Raw genomic sequence first — 18397 nt, forward strand, 5'->3', positions numbered from 1 at the left:
TTCACTGACAGATTTATTTCATGGTTTTCTGTCAGATATATGAGCTTTAACTTTTAAGGTCTTGCTATTGGACCCATTTTTTAAAGCACATTTTTTGTTTTGCTTGTAACATTTTACATGCGACAGGAAAATAATCAAAGGAAAGGTTAAAGTCTTCATTCTAGAAGGGATTGAAATGCTGAACTATTTTATTACTTCTTACAATCAGAATTTTACATTTTTCTCACTCCTTGCTCACTGAAGCTCCTTGCCTTTGCATCAGAAAGGTCTGGCAAGCACCCAGCTTGCTAGGAGGGATTGCCAGCATAGCCTCAGATGTTTTACAGGAGCACATGTGTAGTAGGAAGTGGGCCACTTGGACACAAGAATAGTAGTGAGAGCTCTAACAGCAATGTCGGCGCACAGCACTGCTTTGTATGGCAGTGTACCTGGCACTGAAATTGGCTAATGAGTGCCCGTGTGCTCTGGTACCACACCTCCAAGTGAACTTCAGTTGTGGCTGTGGCCATCAGGGACCTGCCCTCAAACAAAACAGCATCGTAGCTGCTGGGCTTATATTAATCTGTTTATCGACTTTCAGGTGTGTGTTGATGCTAATCCATTTTGCCTGTTTGGTGGACGGTATTTACCTAAGCCAACATTTTTGACTACTTAGAACAAAAAGATTTCTAGTTCTGTTATTGAATGTAAGATTTTAGCTGACTATCATGTTCATTGTTTCTCTTTTGTATGTCTTCTCATAGAACAACATGGGCTATGGTCTGATTTGATCTTATTTACAGTGGCCACAATTTACATAATCAGGGATGTGTCTATTGAAGCCAAGGGCATTATAAGAGGATTAGGCTGGGGAAGGTGAGATAAGAAGCAGGCTATGGCAGCCCTATGTTATTCAGAGCTGTTTTTCTGCCATGAATGAGTATTTAAAGAGCTACAGGAGCAGGAGTGGTCCCAAGCTTTTAGAAATACCCGTGAATGGAGTGCAATAAATACACAGAAAATGTGTCTGTAGAAGTAAAGAGACAAAGGGTTTATATTCCCTTTTTGTGGCCATTACTAGGATACCAAGTGGTATAAAAATGACTGTCTTGGGCCTGATTCTGATCTCCCTGGTTATCAATTGAGAGAGCTGTCTGCTGTGAACCTGCTGAGAGATTAGCATGAAGCTGTTTGTGCACTGATTTCCTAAAATATGTCATTAGTCATAATCATGCTTCAAAACACTGGAGCCATTCTTCTGAGCATTTTTTTAATAACAGGTTATCTGCCCACCTGAAATTTAGGGAGTTTTCAGTATTTCCATTTGGTAGATAACAGTTTATGGGTCAACAATATCTTACTGCAATTCATGACCACTACAGAATGAAGGAATCAAAGGAGGTGACTCCCACATCTTTATACTGATCCTGTGAGAGCTTTCTCTTAACAAAGGCTATTGAAGTGTTTTTCTCTGCATTAATATATTGTAAGCATGTTATAACCTGTAATATTCACTTTTATAACCTTTTTGGCATATTCTTACATTTCACAACATGGTTTCGCAGTCATCAGGGAACCCTGAACAGGAGGATGGAGAGCCCAGTTCTGCCAAAGTGCTGGAGACCCTCTGTGCCACGTCCTAGAAAGAGTGGAGGGAAGGTAATGTCACTCCATGTGCAGAAGCAGATGAACCAGAGCAGCTTTTGACAAAGTTTCAGTTCCACAACACAGGGTTTAACCCAAGACCCCAAATTTTTTATATGCTGAGTTAAGTGATGTTAAGCAGCTTCATGTTGATGTTAGAAGGGAAGTCCTCATGTAGGCAAGGCCACAAGTGGTGCCCAGTTAAGTATAGTAACTCTTAGCTATGTATGGGCAGAAATACCATTATGTCAGCAGTTATGCTGAGGACTGCACAGGAAAAAGTTTTTCCTATAAAATCATCTGATCATCTTCTTAGGCCCTGCCCTGAAAGGACAGCAATTCCTCATGCTGCTCTGGGATGTTCCGTCCCTGCACGTATGCAGGCTGAGCCTCTCCCATGTCAGCACCCTCTTGCTCCAGCCTGTGTGTCTGGGCTGCCATCCATCCATCTCGTGTGAATATCTGCCACTGGGAAAAAAAAGTCAGGCCACCGGGGAGGCAGCACAGAAGGCAAAGAGGTGCGTGAGGGATGGTTAGAGGTTCATGCTTTATGACTGGTCAGCCGAATGCATCAGTGTGCCCCAAACCTTTAAGGAGTGAAAGGGATGCTTCAGCAGTTTCCACTACTGGAAACGTGGATGTCATTTTCTCCGTACCATAAAATATTCTCCTTTCCCACAGGCAGTAGGGGGGAAACTAGATCGCCTCTGGGCTCAATTGAAACACTTTGTATTTGCTGTTCATTATTTTTTCTGCTAATATTCTTTAGCTTTCATCAATTTCTAATTGATTTCTGGTATGGAAAGCCATGCATGTGCAGCTGTGAATTTAAGGGAGTTGAAATCCAAATGAAATCCAATTTGATGGGCACAATCACAGAAAAATAATATATGCAGAGTTAGTATGTTTTTTTTCCAAATGACTTCCTTCTTCATTAGTGCTCCTGGGAAGGAGAAGTGGAATACAGTTTTAAAGCATGAGGAAATGCCAGGCAGTCAGAGGGAATGCATGTTGATCAGGCTGCAGTTCTGTGACATGGTTCCTAATGAGCAGAAATCAACATCCATTACTTCAGCTTGCCAGATCAATCCCCACTCTTCTGCTTGGTCTCTAACCACTCCTTCAAAAGCATTTATAAACTCCAGGCTGCTGGAGACTCACAGGCTTCACACAACCACAAAAGCATATACGCAAGCACATATGCATAAAGAGACACAAAATGATAACTGTTCCCCTCTGTCATTTAATGCTTGTAATTTAGAAGAGATTATTCATGTTGGTTTTGCTTTGACAGAAGAGCAGTGGATTTTTCTGAAATGTATTTTCCCAGTTCAGAAGGTTAAGAACAATTCTGTGCCTGTAGGGCTAAAAAAAAAAACACACAACATAGAGAACAAGAAAAAGAGGGGGGGGGGGTGGGGGGGGGGGAAGAAAAAAGAAAATCTCCATCCATGGCTGGATTTCACAGGGACGGTTCCAGCAGCCTCATTCCTCCCTCCTTCCCTTCCTCCCTTCTTGCTTCCCCCACCCCTTTGTGTGCTAGAGTTACAATCCAAGGGCTTGGAGACATTTCAAAGGAGCGTCACTAATGAAGACCACATGTGCGCTGCTCCTCTTGAGCTCAGAACAAAGCTGAACTGTAAGAGCCTTCTCTCTGCTGGGGGAAAAGCAGGTCTGCCCCCCTCCCCAATTACCCACCCACAGGTTATGAATGAGGCTCACTCAGGTAACTGCCAGTTGGTATCAGAGCAGTTTGAGGAGGAAATAAATCATTTTTCCAACAGAAAGCTGTAAGGCAGTGAATGTGTGCTTCCTTCGCCAAAACATCAGTGGCAGCACCAAAACACCCCCACATTCAACAGCACTGCAGCTCTTGGTCCTCGTTCATGCACAGCAGCAGCACATTCACTGTAGGATTTCTTTGTTTGCTTTTGGGACACTTCCTCTGCATTGTCTCTGGAGCTGCATTAGGGCAGGTTTGTACAAGGAGGTAGGACATGACAGAGCCTGGTTTCTGAGCTACGTCAGCTGAGAAGGATGCTGGAGCACGTCATTTCCCATCTGTGTTCACAACTAATCATGCTTCAGGAAGGACTCTCACCAAATAATGGATAGTGGATCCAGTGGTGATTTTATCAGGAAAAAATTAAAAAAAAAAAAAAAAATTTGCTGCTCTTTCCAACAGTGTTTGCAACTCAATGTCAGTGGCTGTAGAGCCCAGGCAGGGGGCCATGTAGGGGTGAGGCAAGCAGTTGAGGGCTCACTCTATGAGAACTTTAGCAAGGAGCAAAACAAATGCAATTTGCAATTTGCAAGCTCCTCCTGCAAGGAGCTCCCAGTGCCCTTGTTCTCTGGGTGTGGTTAACATCAGTACTGCAGGGTACTGGAAGATGGAAAAGGTGGTTCAGCCCTATCTCTTCTCAGCTCCTTCTTCTGGAAGAAGGTGGGACATTGGTGGGAAATGTGACAGATTTTGGTGACTGCCATGACATCAGAGAATGGGATGTGTTACTGGGCTACTGGAGTGTCTTCCTTCTCATGAGACCTTCCTGCAGATGGGAGAGGGTTAATCATCAGGCCCCAAAAAGGGCTGAATAGTCTGCTGAGGGGAAGGGAAAGGTCAATTGTGTGATGGGACCAGACAACTGAGGGGGGCTTAGAAACATGGCATATATATTTTAGGTTGGTTTCCTAGCAAGAATTAGTCTGATGCAGTCTTGCTTTCTATGTGCAGGTGTGCTTCATGCTCAAATCCATTGGCCAAGTTCAGCTAGCAGAAATAACCCACAGCTACTGATTTTCTACAATTTTCATTAAAATATGCAATGGAAAACCATTTCTCAACTCTGTCAATCACAAAACTTTCTGGCATAAAGAGAAGGCAGCAGTAGTAGATAAGGATATGTTAGGACACAAAGAAGATGCCCAGAAGATACCTACCTACCTACACCCTTACACACTTATGGTGAGGCTCTAGGTGATTGATCATAGAGCAAGACGAAGACACCCATGGGTCCAGCCACAGTGGCAGCCCTCATGGACACAGCCCTGCTGCTCTCCTAGACAGCTGAGCACTGTGATGAAATAAACAACTATGAAGAACAAATAAAACAAGAAATAAGTATGAACAACATGAAAGGCGATGTACAGTTGTGGTTGCTGCTAAACCCGTACCTATTTTCTGACAGGAAGCTCTTCCGGCAGAACTGCCTCTCAGAGCCATTTCTGGTTTCCAACAGTATAGGCATTTGTTTCTATAACAAATGTATTTATGTGGATGAAGCTTAGTATTAAAAATAAATGGGAAGCGGGAAGTAGGTTCTATGGAAGGGTAACTGCAGAGGAAGAGAAGTGACCTCTGTGTGTTGGTGATTGAGACAAAAAATAGTGGAAGCATTTGAAAGATCATAGGACTTTTTATATAATCACTTCTAAGTAGGGGATTAAACCATGGTATATATATAGAAGAAGACATAGTCTGAGGATGGTTGTTTGTTCGTAAGTGATCTAGGGTTAACAAAGCATTCCAGGGTTTTATGAAAGCAGTTTTAAACAAATAAACATTATCCTGCAGTATTTACAAGCTAAGCACTTCAACATTATCTCCATGCATGAGAACCTGAGAGGAAAATTGATTGAAACCCCATGATAAACTGCTTTGTTTAATTGCCTAACCTCATGGCAGCAGAGAAATGCAGATACAACAAATACTGAAAAAAAAAAAAAAGTCAAATCTGAAAGTGCTAATGCATTTCATCACCCAAAGTGCAGTTTGTTAATCAATGTGGAGCACCTAAAATATTTATGCCTCAGGAGTTTGCCTTTAAAGTGATATCTGGAGGTTTTTTTCTTGAATAATATCAAAATGAGTGAGGCTTCTTTTTCCAACATGAGGTGACATTATCAGTGCAGAAGTAGGATTTCTGTAGCCCTCAGGCGGTTCTTTGAAGCCTCCCCGAGCTGTGGTCTGTTCACCAAATAAGCATCCCAAACACTGCTGCTGCTTCTGGATTCCTCTTCTCCCCACCATTTTTTTTTTTCCCTGAGTATTTTGTCTGCCTTCCAAACACATCGTGAGGTCCACAGATCTAAACCAGCTGTGGTTTCATTCAGTGCTGATAAAATTAGACTGAGCAAAGCAGGGCCGTGTTTCTGGGGAAAGGAGAAGACAGTTCTGGGCTCTTTTCATGAACAGGAGAGCAATGGGGAACTCCCCTGGAGTCCTTCTTACCTGACCAAAAAGGATGGTACAGCCTCCATGACCACTTCACTCTGGGTGCAGGAGTGCTGCCACATGGCCCAGCCCACCAGAGGCAGGCCTTTTTCCTGGTTTTCCTCACTCTGAATTCATTACCACCATCTCCATGAAGAAATTCTTCCTAATGTCCAATCTAACATCCTTCTCCCCTCCTCCTCCCCCACCCCTCCCATGACTTGAGACTGTTTCCTCGCATCCTCTCACTTGTCTTCAAAGAGACTGACACCCTTCCTGCTGCAATCTCCTTCCAGTAAAAGGAGTTTTACACCAAATTCCAAATGGCTTCTTTGAATATTTTCATTTCATAACAAATGTTGCCCTCACCGCTAAACTCCCCCCTAACCTCTAATTCTCACCTTATCGGCCTGGTTTCCACAGCCAGCTGAGGCTGGGGCAATGTCACCTCTGTGAGGCCAACCCCAGCCACAGCTGTGTTGACTGCTAAATAATCTGGGCACCAAGCCCCAGAAGCATAACCCCAGCATGGATTACCAACTGTGCCCACCTCCTCTGGGTCATTTTATAAAGAGGAATGGACAAGACACTGACTGACTTCACATTTAGTTGGGCTGGTGTCAAAACTAACCTTCTTTCCAAAGAATGTTGTAGACAAATTAGCAGTGATGCTGTGGGTGTTGGCAACCTCTCTCCCTTTGCCTACATCATGAGCATTGCTCTGCACAGATGTAGATGTCAGTGTAATGCACATATGTAAATGAATTTCCCATACCCACAGTAGATACAAGCATACATGTAGATACATGTGTAGCAGTAGGCAGGCTTGTTTGAAAGTATCTGTTTGCAAAGAGGGAGAGCTAATTGCATAAAATACCCAAGAAGAACAGTACCCTTCCATTTTGCTCCTGCAAGAGCATTGTGCAGGATCTGTGAAGTGAGAAAGCATTTCACATCTTTAAAGGCAAATATTCTCACAGCAGTATCAGCTGTGGAAGCAGCCTAGCTGATTTGTACAGCAGTAAGGTTTTCTTTAACTGAAGATTAGCGCTGAAGCTGCAGTATTTGTTTTATAGCATCATAACCCATTTTTCAGGAAATTCTCCCCATCTCTTGCCTCATAAACTGTCAATAGCATTGCCCTGTCTCCTTAAAACATGGTACTGACTCAGTATGTTTGGAGACAGAAAGCTATTTTGACTTACAGGTTCAATTCCTGTTGACTGAAAAGGGAAGAAGAAAATGCAGAGCCTGAGAATGAAAACATGTCTTATTCCAGAAGCAAATGGCATTAAGGAACGGATGGCATTTGTTCACAAACTTTTAAAAATATTTTTCCCAGCTAAGGTTTAGCTCTGCATGTATTTTCTAGCACATGCTTCCATAAAGAGAAATTAATCTGGATGCACTCTTTGTTTCAGCAGCTCTGTGAAGCAGCTTTCTTCTTGGCTGGGATCTCAGAAGGGGGCCTGAGCAAGGCTTGTATGTCCTACTATCCTCAACGAGACACTTACAGGATCTCTGTCATCAAAGCAAGTGTAGCTATCACTTCATCACCCATTTAGCCAAAAGGGGAATACAGTTGTGCTTTCAGGGATGCTAATTTATTTATTTATGTATTTATTTAATTATTTATTTTCCCAGCAAGCTACGGTTTTCACAGTTCAGATCAGCAGACTTCAAAATCTTCCACGTCACAGATCTGTGTAAGTATCATGGAAAATGTGAAGGGGAAAGTGCTGCTCAGATACAACAGGGAAACCGTTAGTGGTCATCACTGTGGGGCAGACCAAGGTAATGCTAATTAAACAGGAAACTCTGAGAAAGGCTGACAAATGGGTTGGATACATCAAGATATCTTTCCTCCCATCATCACACTGTTTCAGCATTTCAGTTCTGGAGATATTTCTGCTGAAGGTCATAGGAGCACAGCACTGGGAAAAGTTATCTGGTTCTCTTCTCTCAATCTATTATGTCTTTCCTGTGTCTGGGTCTCTCATGGATGACAGCATGTAACAGAAAATAGAAAGTCCCACATTTTCCCATCCAAGAGGAGGCTTTCTTAGTGAGGGCCTGGCCACCCAAGCCTGTCTGTTCCCAATGCCCTGCAGTGGCAGTCACTTGTCACTCTTCTGCAGGGGCCCTCCCCGTGCAGATTTCCATCTCATGCCTGAACGTGCCAGAAATGCTTCACAGTGTGACTGCTCCTTCCTACCTCCTCAGCAGCAAAACTCATCTCCAGGGAGACGGGAGTTTCATTCGTGACACTTTATCTGTCTTCCAGCAGCCTTTGGGCAGTGATTACCAAGGATATCAAATGCCCTCTCTGATGCAAGTACGTTCATTGCTTTTCCACCCTCTAACACTGAGTTTGTGAAGGAATTAGCTCTTCATGCTGCATCTCCACGAACATGGAAAATGAAGAGTTTTGATCAAACAAGGGATTTCAAGCCACAGGCCACACCCCGTGCTGTGAATGGTCTTTTAAGCCTGAAAAAAATGCATATTGAGGTGGTCGTCTTGAACATAAACCACACCATACATTTTCCATCTTGGTTGGTGATGATCGTACTTGAGATATTAAATTGCACATGGGGGGGTGGGGAGGTTGGGGGAGTGGGGGAGCTGTCAGGCCAGCTCCCTGACAGAAGTAAGGAGATGCCAGAGGGGTTGCCAGGTGAAGACCAAACCTACCAAAAATGCCAGAGAGGGACCCTCCCCAGGCCTTTCCCCATAGGCAGGGGCTGCATAAGGTGGGATAGGCATGTAGACACAAAAGGAGGGCAGGTCTGGCTGTGCTCACAGCAGCATTGGAGCAGCCTGGTGTAGTTGAGGTGAGCCCTGGAAAAGCATCCATGTTTTAAATGATCTGAGGCTCACTCCTACCAAGTATTAAGAGATTTCCTACAAGCACTGGAGCTGATCTGGGGGTTTCTTTAGCAGCTGCTTATTTAAGAATCAGCCATTGTCCTTCCTTAATCTGAATTCAGATCAAGCCAGCCAGTAATGTTTCTGCTACCATCATTAAATGTCTTATTTTTAATTCATTTGCAGCAAGGTGACATATGGGGTCATAGCACAACTTTGACACTGAATTGTGAAAAACACAGGATTTCTTTATTGAGCATATCAAGCAAGTGCATTGTTACAGGTATAAAGGGAAGGTGCATTAATTTCAGCAGTTGGGAGATCTTTTTAAAAGTTCGTTTTCTTGCCCATCTTTTCATCCAGATTCTCATACCTCTTTACAACTATTTTCAAAAAGAAAAAAAAAAAAAAGGTAGATGTTGCAGAGTCTGAGTCTGTATATGGTCAGCTGTGCTTGCTAGAGTGTAATTTTCACTTATTAATGTGAATAGAAGACAGCTGTAAGTCTGCAGCTAAATTTAAATTCAGGTGTCAGAGCAATATAATTGCTACTTTGAATTGTATGATATTGCTTTAAAATTAATGATTATTGAAGGTTACTTGTTCTGTGGTTTTGTTTGTTTGTTTGTTTTACTTTGTTTAGGTTTCTTTTAAAGAGCAGGTTCCATTACATTTCTAAGTACAATAACCTAAGAGCATGTCAACAAACTGTGTAACTACAGACATTTCTATCCTAGCACAGAACATAACTTAGCGTGAACTCTAAGATTACGAATTTTAAGGGAAAATAAGTGTTCTCTTCAAATACCCCTAGGAGGATGGCAACAGGGGGAGAAGATTATGTTTATTGTTTGTAATCAACTACATCACAGTTGAAAGTTAGTTTTGATTTAGATATACTGCCCACTGAATATCAAGTTACTTCTTAAGATTCTCACCCCTTTCAGAGCCTGTCTGTCTCTGTGGGTCTTGAGACTAACTGCTGTTAAGCCTCTCTACTTGTAACAGGTGGTTCTGGCTAAAAGTCTAATAACCCTGGTGCTACAGGGCAGGGCAAGATATATTTTTGCTATTTATATGAGATAAGAAGTTTTAAGTCTGATCCAGGCCCATGTTTGGATTGCCTAAGAAAGGGTCCTTTTGAGTGTAGGGCATGTATTTTGGTGTAGAAAGAATTGAAAAAGTGAAACATTACCACACACCTGTCTTCATGAAGAAATGTTTGCATTGCAGATCCCTAGTAAGAAGTGATAAATTCTTCAGCATGCAAAGACTAAGCATATAGCAGAACAAACTTGTCTGAGGACCCTGTGCATTTGAAGTGATAAAAGCTGTGATTCCAATGCTGTGATTGTAGATGTGTGTGTAAAGAAATACTGAACATGGAAGATCTATGCTCCATGACAAATGGTAGCTGTGGTTGTGTCTTTCCTTTGGGACAAGGCAGAAGAATGATGACTCCTCATATTCACTGTACTTTGCTTAGGCTAATTACTAGGAACTACATGAATTTGCAATGAATTTGCAATAAATAATTTATCCAACATACCGAAGTCTCATTTTATATTCACTTAGAGCATTATATCTGCAAACAAATGAAGGACTTAACAACCATGCACAAACCTTTGAAACTAGTTGTGGTTTGGGACCCTGACTCTGAATCTCAAGACCCTCCCAAAACTCCAGTGGCTGCTGAGCTAGGATCAGAAGTGTGTGCTGACAGGCCTGACTCCCCCTACCCTGGGATGTATGGGGTCACCTAAACCTTCTGGCCTCTCAAATAGCTCAGCTTAGCCTGAGACATGAGTTTGCAGAGTTTAGCATTAGCTCTCTGTGGACACTTTGTCCAGGGTGGGTGAGTCAGCTGACTTAATAAAAAAAAAAGGTGCAAAAAGCATTTTCTTCAAACTGAGGATTTCTCCACTCCTAAGGAAACACAGTCAGCAGGAGTGAGATTGTGTCCCCTCTGCATCAGTCAGGCTGAGGACAGGGCCCTTGATCTCATAAAAAGGCAGTTAATGTTATCCATTAAACTCTAAAAACAAGCTCAGCTGGGGACTTCAGATGGTGACTTAACTTCCTCTTCTCCATTCTGCATCTAGACAGCATTAAATAGACTCATTGTACCCATAAGCATTTTCTAAACAGATGCATTAGGTACTATCTTCATGATGACCTTTTAAAGCAGAACAAAAACCTTATGAAATCATAATTTATCACTTGCAATAACCAAAAGCTGGGTGAAAGCCCAGCTTGTGGGAGGTTAATTTGATGAATGAGAGCAGAACAGTGATGATGGCACAGGAAATGGCTCCATTTCAGTGGTACAAACTGCTTGGTCGCCCTTTGCCATTGATGTTGCATCTGCACTGTGCTCTCCCTTGGTGGGTACCATTTGAACGCCATATGTGATTTGGAGCCCGTCAAGGCTTGGTCTTACCTCCAACCAGTCAGGCTGGACTCTGCAAACACTACAAGGATGTCACAGAAGTTTTTTAGGCAGTGCTCATGAGTGAGCACACTGTCCTTATGCTTTATCCCAGCACTGTTGCAGAAGTGAGGGCTATCACTTAGAGAAAGGTCTGTAGAATAACAACCCTGGAGAAAGTGCTAAATAAGATAGTCAGTGCAAATAAATGATGCCAGAAGAAATAACATTGCTTGGATTTAGGGCAAGTCCAACATGCAATGAACTGGCAGTTGCTCCATCCATATGGATTGATCTGTGCTTTGGGTGGCAAGTGGAAATGGTGCGGTGTTGTCCTTTGAGTGTGCTGGCTGACTTCAATGCTATGCCAAGAAATATTATGTCTCTTCAGATGACACAGTTACAGAGCCTAGCCTGACAGAGCTCAGAGGAGTCTTCCTCAGGGATTTCCATGGTGTGTGGGAGCAGGGAGTCTCTGTGCAGTCTATGGAGTCCCCAAGCCCCCACTTTCTATAAAGAAAATATTGGAGGCTGTGTTGGGCAGGTTGGCCTCTTCCCATGCATTTTCCATGGGGCAAAGGTGATGTAGGGTGCAGCATGTAGCTGACGTGCATGTCCTACCCTCTTGAATCAGAATTAACTTCTTATTCAAGGTCTGATTTAAAGTGTGACGAAAAGAAAAAAAAAAAAAAAAAAAAGTCAGAAGCAATCTCTTCCTCCCTCCCCGTTTTCTCCATGCAGGCGATACCTGTTTACATGCAAATGCGAGTGCTGCAGCAGCTCAGGAGAGCGGGCGAAAGCTGCCTGCCCCAGTGGCCCAGACAGCAACATTCCTCCGGACCCAGGGACGAGGGTGGGGCTGAAGCAGCCGAGGGAAGAAAATGTCAACATCTGTCCGTCACTGCACGGCAAATGGCCAATTATCATTTTTTTTCTGCCTTTCTAAGCTCCAGGCAGACAAAGCCGCCGAGCTGGAGGCTTTGTTGCCTGCACCATTTCCCACCACCGCTCCACCTCTGATATGCTAATAGCAAAACTGAACGGTTTTGTGCAGCTCAAAAGGATCTTTGGGCACATTCACTGGGTCAACAATCCCAACTGCTGTGCAGGGGCTCAGCCTGCTGCGCGAGTAGCCCGGTGCCAAGGGATGTCCTATGTCCCTCCTCCACGCTCCTCCTTTTTTTTTTATTATTAAAAAAAAAAAAAAAAAAAAGTGGAATTAACCATCTGTCTGTCTTGGTGCCCAGAAGCCTAGCTGAACAAATTGTGACATGATATACTCCTATTGGATACTTTCTGGGCTGGCATGTGATAAACTGGGTTGGGCTTTCCAGTGCAAATCCCTGCCCCACTTAAACGCAGCTCGATGCCCCCTCTCCGCTTCGGGGCACCGGCCACCTCTCAGCAGCTGAGCAGCTAGGTGGTGCAGAAATACTTCTGCGTTTGTACAGATGTGCTGCATGCATGAGAGCAAAAGTAACACTGACAAACAGTCTTTTGTTTAGGAAATAAACCCTGTCATACATGCAACGTTCGGCGCAGAAAGCCAACTTGATGACCTAATCCTGTTTATTGTGTAGGGGTAGTAAGGCACTTAGGTAGTAATTCTAGATCTGGTTGAAGAATAATTGCAGAGGGCTTGTTGGGTGGCTAGATTCTCATTCACTGATGCTGTAGAAGTGCCAGGGGAATTGAGCTGTAGGGCAATGGAAGACAAGGTGCTTGTAGATCTGTGACAGATAGATTTTGGAGTATTTTTTTTCTATAGTTAGTCACCTGAACTAAGTGTGAACTTTATGAATGGCATGCCACTCCTTTTGCTGATGCTCTACTAATACCATGATCACTTTATTAAAGAAAAAGCAAGTTGGCAAGTACTGCGACTGTAAAATCCGAAGCAGTTTTGTGAGCAAGCAAATGTATATAAGTTTGGTAATATACCGTCATTACTCAAAACAACTATGACACATACAAGCACATCTACTGCAAGCACCCTATAAAAGCTGCTGGACTTAAGGCCCAATGACATGAAATAAAAGCTGAATAAACAAAGCAGTTAAATAGTTCAATGGCTTCCAGTTGACCCTGAGCAGAGATCTGTGTAAAGCTGGATGAATACTGCAGCCAAGAGAAAGGAGACAGTTGTGTGCGTTGTTTATGAGCCGCAGTTCTAATATAGCCTGCATGATAAACAGTGCTGTAATAACAGCTGACCTCTGCCATAACTTGCTTTCTTCTCCTCTTAGATCTTGCTCGTGGGCAGTGAGAGAAAGGTGGGTCGATCATCTGGATCCAGAACCAACCACCATGAAGGCTCATAAGTATTTATTCCTCCACAATAGAATTAGCAAGGTGATCATTTTCTTTCTCCTTGCTTCTGAAGATGTTCGGCTTTGTTAACTTTTGCAGCTGCTTGAGGAGGCACTTACACCTCCTGTAAGCCATGGTCTTGCAGCTCTTTGCCAAGCGTTTGCACTGACCATCACCATGGTGTATCCTCTGCAGCAGCAGTCACACAGACCCTGGGAGGTGCTATGGGCCAGGCATTCTGCTGCTTTACGGAGCAGGACTTTTATAAAAAGCACGCACAGCATGAAGGAGGAAGCAGATGCAGACTCTCTGTGCACAATCCTCTCCAGTTCCTGGCATATGGTGGATGATTAAAAAAAATGGATCTGAATAGTGTGAAAATCTATTCATCCTGTATCATAGAGAATGAATTATTTCCTTTTGGTCATATGTTGTGTGTTGTCCTGGCCGCACCCACCTATGCTGGTATGGAGGAATGCTTTAGACTTGCAGGCTGATGAGAACAGCCCTCTCTGTTGGCTTTCTGCATGACACAAACTATAGATTTTAATTCAATCTCTTTTTTTTTTTTTTTTTCCAAACATAATTTCTGATTGTGCTTGTACCTTTGATGAAAGGAATCCAAACTGGATTTATGGAAACAAAAGGGCAGAAAATCCAACACAACTGTAAGTAAATATGCTGTCCCAGTGGCTTATTGCTGCATGTGTCGGAAAACTGTCTTTATCCACGGTCTGGTATTTTCTATCTTCGGCCTCCAGCTGCTGTCTTTTGCTATATTAATGGCTGCTGAGGTCAGAAATCTTCCCTGCATATAAGTGCCTGTCCTTGCCCTGAGACGGATGCGGGGGCCATGGAGCTTGCTATGAGTGTTGTCCCAGGGGATGTGCCCCCACCTCATATCAGAGGGCAATGCAACCCTGCATGAGCAGGCAGGAAATTTGTGGCCATGTTCCCCTCTGCTCCCCTGCCCCACAGCTTCTCTCCTGGTCCCCAGGCCATGAGGAAGCCACCCACAGCTGGGGGAGCACAGGATAGTCCAGCACCCTTCTAGGCATGTTTCAGCTCTCGTGGGGCAAGCAGGGCTCAGCCGAGTGGGCTCCATCCTCCTCAGTCCTCTCCCATTCCCTGTAAGTTGGCACCAGCTCAAGTCATCTGCAAAGCGTTTCTTTGATAAACTAAATAGTTTGACTTCCATTTAATCTCTCAGGCTTCTGGGAATCACTTTTGTAGCTCTTCCCTGAAACTACTTGAATTTGCTAACAGAGCTTTTAAAGCCCAGGCACCAGACCAGAACAGACACTGTACATTTGTGGGAGGGAGAGGTGGAAAACCATGTTCAAATCAAGTTCAAATGTTTTATCCTAAATATTTAATTTTCATAAGTTTCATTGGCTTGTGCAAGAGCTCTTGCTACCTAAGACTGAGCAGTTTTTTTAGAGTGTTGCCAAGTCTTCAGTCTTTGCTAATCTCCCAAGGATTCAGGCATATTGCCTACACACGATATACCGCCTCAAAACACATCAGCAAGGGAAGCAGTTGATGACATCTAATGAACTTTCCCTCCACTACAATAAAATAACAGCTGCCCCTTTTAAATATTATAAGCGCTTCTCTTTGCTGAATGATAGCAGATTTGGTGGAAACCAACAATCAAATGGCTTATCTCTCTTCATAGATTATTACTGCAATGCTTTCAAAGCTATAAGCTTTCTTAGGCTTTGCTTCTCTAAAACAAGTTGAAGCCAGGGAGTGTGTGTTTGTCCCTGCGCAGAATCCAGCACCTTCACAATGCTGTGGTGGCTGTGGGTTTGGTTTCCCCAGCCTGCAGGACCCCTCAGTTTTGCTGGACCTCATACTTCTCTGGAGAGTCACCCCAGGCTGGCACTTGCAGGCAGGGTGACCCCATCTGCCCCAGCAGAACCGCTTGATGGGAAGCATCTACTTGGCTGCATCCCTGTGCTAGCATCACCTGGCTGTCCTCCTTCCCCTCCCCATCACTCACGCTGCAGCTAGAGTCACTTTCAAACCAAAAGAGGTTTGAGCTTTAGAAGAAGAGAGAAAGACTTCATTTACGGCCATACACTAGCAGAGCTGGGCTTTCAGAAAAGAAAAAAAAAAATCACAAAATGTAGATCAGCGGCGGGGAGTTATGTCTGAAGTTATGTCTGAAGACACCAAGCAGGGCACTAAATAAAGTCTAAACCTGTGGGAAGAAGCATCTGCTTGTTGCCTGTTGTGCAGACAGCACTGAACACTGGCCAAACAGAGAATAGCCTTGTGCATAGCTGAGAAGCCTATTGTTTCCCAAAGGCTGCTGCTTCTGTGCTCATACAACAGCCACAGAGATGTCTGACCTGTGAAAGGCCTGCTTCCTCCGTTCCATCTGCAATTGCAATAGCTCTGGTTACTGTAGCCTCACAAAAATAAATAAATAATAAAAAACATACATATATATCCCACAATCACAATTTTTCTTCATCTCCATAGATTTAGAAGACTATTTGTGGGGAAAAGGGTGCATACAAACAGATATGTGTGTATAAATGTATGTATCTGCAACATTTGTATGTATGCATACACACAAATATCTTTTTTTCCATCAAATACACCCCTTATACAGCCTAATTATGGAGAAGACTTATTAGCACAGAGTCACATGTTCATTGCTGAAGTCAGTCACAAGGCACCAGCGAAGAGTAGAAAGTAAAAGAAACAAATAAATATACACTCTTTTTCTTTCCTACTTAATAGAGATTGCAAGTGTATTTAAACTGTTCAAACTACTCCCACAAATTCAAAACAGCAGCGTAGATATGATTGTGCTGTGAAGTAAGGCATAAAACTTCAAAATAAGTATGTATAATAATTTCAGAAACCCGCTTTTCCTTTTGTAGACTATACATAATAACAGGCTTCTGTCCAATTTCCATTTTAGTGGATACTGGGGAGGTAAGGGGAAATGTTTATTTTAGCTACTGGGCAAATCAACACCATTTTAACTCAAAACACAGAGACTCTGAGTTATCAATTCAGCAGTGGCCCAGCACCTGCCAGAGCTGGGATCTGCACAGAATGCCTGGAGCCCCTGCAAGTTTTGGCTGTGACCATGGGAGAACCAGCACTGCGTGGATAAAGCCTTTTGACTCACACCTTTTGAAGGTTTTTTTAATCTAAACTGCTTGAAAAGGTTCTGAAAATCAGGTGACCAGGGTGAAACTGTTCTCGGAGGGCAGTTGTCCTTCCTTTTTCAATAGGTTGATCACAAATGTAACAGCATGTAATTCATTTTAGACCCCATGAAAGCCTATACAGCTCTCTTCACTATTGCTCTTACCATTATTTTCACAGGCTATGGACTGGACCTGAAGTTTCTGAGACCTCGGTGTAACATGACAGAATTACAGTACAGCTTTTCAGGCTACATTTATACTAGAAGAAATATTCCATGTTTATTCGGGAGTGGCCCACAATGGGTTTGAACTCCTACTCAAACGTTGAGCAGGAGCATGGGCCGAGGCCATGGGCCAAGCACACAGTCCCACAGAGGAACAGCACCTGGTGCAGTCTTGCCTCCTGCTCCAGGCTGGGCTTGTAAATCCTTTCCTTCAAACAAGGTGAGGTAGAGAGGGGCCTGAGTTGTGCAGAATGGTTTTGGGTGTTGTCCCATAATATATGGATAATCTTGCATGACTGTTTGGTAAAAAGTCATTGCCAGTTGCCTGCTTTGCCCCTCTGCCAGAGGTCACTACTGTCCCAGAGTCAACAAGACGGCATCTCTTTCCATGGCATCCTATACCTGAGCACAAATCACTGAAGGAGCTGCTTCAAAGACACTGGATGGTGCCCACAGACCATGTTGACCTCTGCCAGCCCTGCCATGGGAGAAGCAGACGCATAGGAGATCTGGAGTTAGCTCTGAGGACCACGGGCATCTTCAGCCATCGCATCAAGGTTCACTTCTGAGAAGTGGGACTATCCATCCCAGGTACAGTGCAGATGAGTACTCTACCTTGTAGCTCCAGTTTCGCATGATATCTGCTTTGATTTGTTATTGTCAGTGCAAAGTAACAAGGAAGCTACCTACATTGGCTCTGCCCTCTCTCTTCCTTTTATGCTCGTGGCTTTTCTAGCAGTAGCTGCCTGTTTGTGGTTTCCAGCATTCAAAGAAGAAATTGCACACCTGGGCACGATGTGAAATCTCTCTCACCACCATCTTTTTCGCTGCATTTATCCCTACGAATATAAATTGCTAAAAGAGCAGATGGCCTGGATATATAAACTTTATTATGGGTAACAGAAGAGGGGCTGTAGCAGATGAGAACATGCAGTGCTCATGTTTTCCTAAACAGCCCAGTGGTATCTTTAAAGCAGAAGAGGGAGGTCTGGTTTGCAGTGGGATCACCAAGACAGCCCGGAGTTTCAGATGTAATTCACACCATCAGGCACAGCATATAGTAATCCTCCTTGATGATGTTTTATGCCTTGGAATCAGTTCTGCCTGTTCTGATTCAGGTCTGTGAATAATGGGAGGCAGCACTGCCAGAGGAGAAAGGATAACCTGTGCTGTTAGCTCTGCTGTTTTGGTAATTCCTTCCTATCTTATTCTGTTTTATTTTCTCTTGTCAAGCCCATTTCTTTTTTCTTTTGTCAGAGCAGTTTGTGAAATATAAAGAAAAAACACTGTCATGTTCCCCTTTCCAGTTGTCTCCTCTGTGTGTGCATGCACCAAGAGCGCGTGTGTTGTGTTCAAGGACTGCTAAATGTCACACAGCTGAACCAGAGCACTTCGGCCACGTGATGCTGACAAGCTGCATTCATGCATAGCACATGCCTTTCCTTAGTTCAAAACAGATGTCATTTCCCTTGAAAGATCCTTTTCTGGACCCCCTGAAAAAAGAGTTTGGTAATTTTATTTTATTTTTTATAGCTTCAGGTTAATAAGTATGTTCCCA

The 18397-nt window shown here is 43.5% G+C and overlaps 1 long non-coding RNA gene across 2 annotated transcripts in view; it reads left to right on the forward strand.

The window, feature by feature from the left end:
* LOC116499801 overlaps positions 1–18068 on the forward strand; it is a 54183-nt gene extending 36115 nt beyond the window's left edge. For both annotated transcript variants that reach the window (XR_004254251.1, XR_004254250.1), the window contains exons 2-4: positions 13379–13484; positions 14060–14110; positions 16794–18068. This is a non-coding gene — a long non-coding RNA (uncharacterized LOC116499801). The remainder of the gene's footprint in view (positions 1–13378; positions 13485–14059; positions 14111–16793) is intronic.
* Positions 18069–18397: the final 329 nt, after the last annotated feature.

The sequence above is a fragment of the Aythya fuligula genome, chromosome 1 (assembly GCF_009819795.1).
Source record: "Aythya fuligula isolate bAytFul2 chromosome 1, bAytFul2.pri, whole genome shotgun sequence".
NCBI classification, from domain to species: domain Eukaryota; kingdom Metazoa; phylum Chordata; class Aves; order Anseriformes; family Anatidae; genus Aythya; species Aythya fuligula.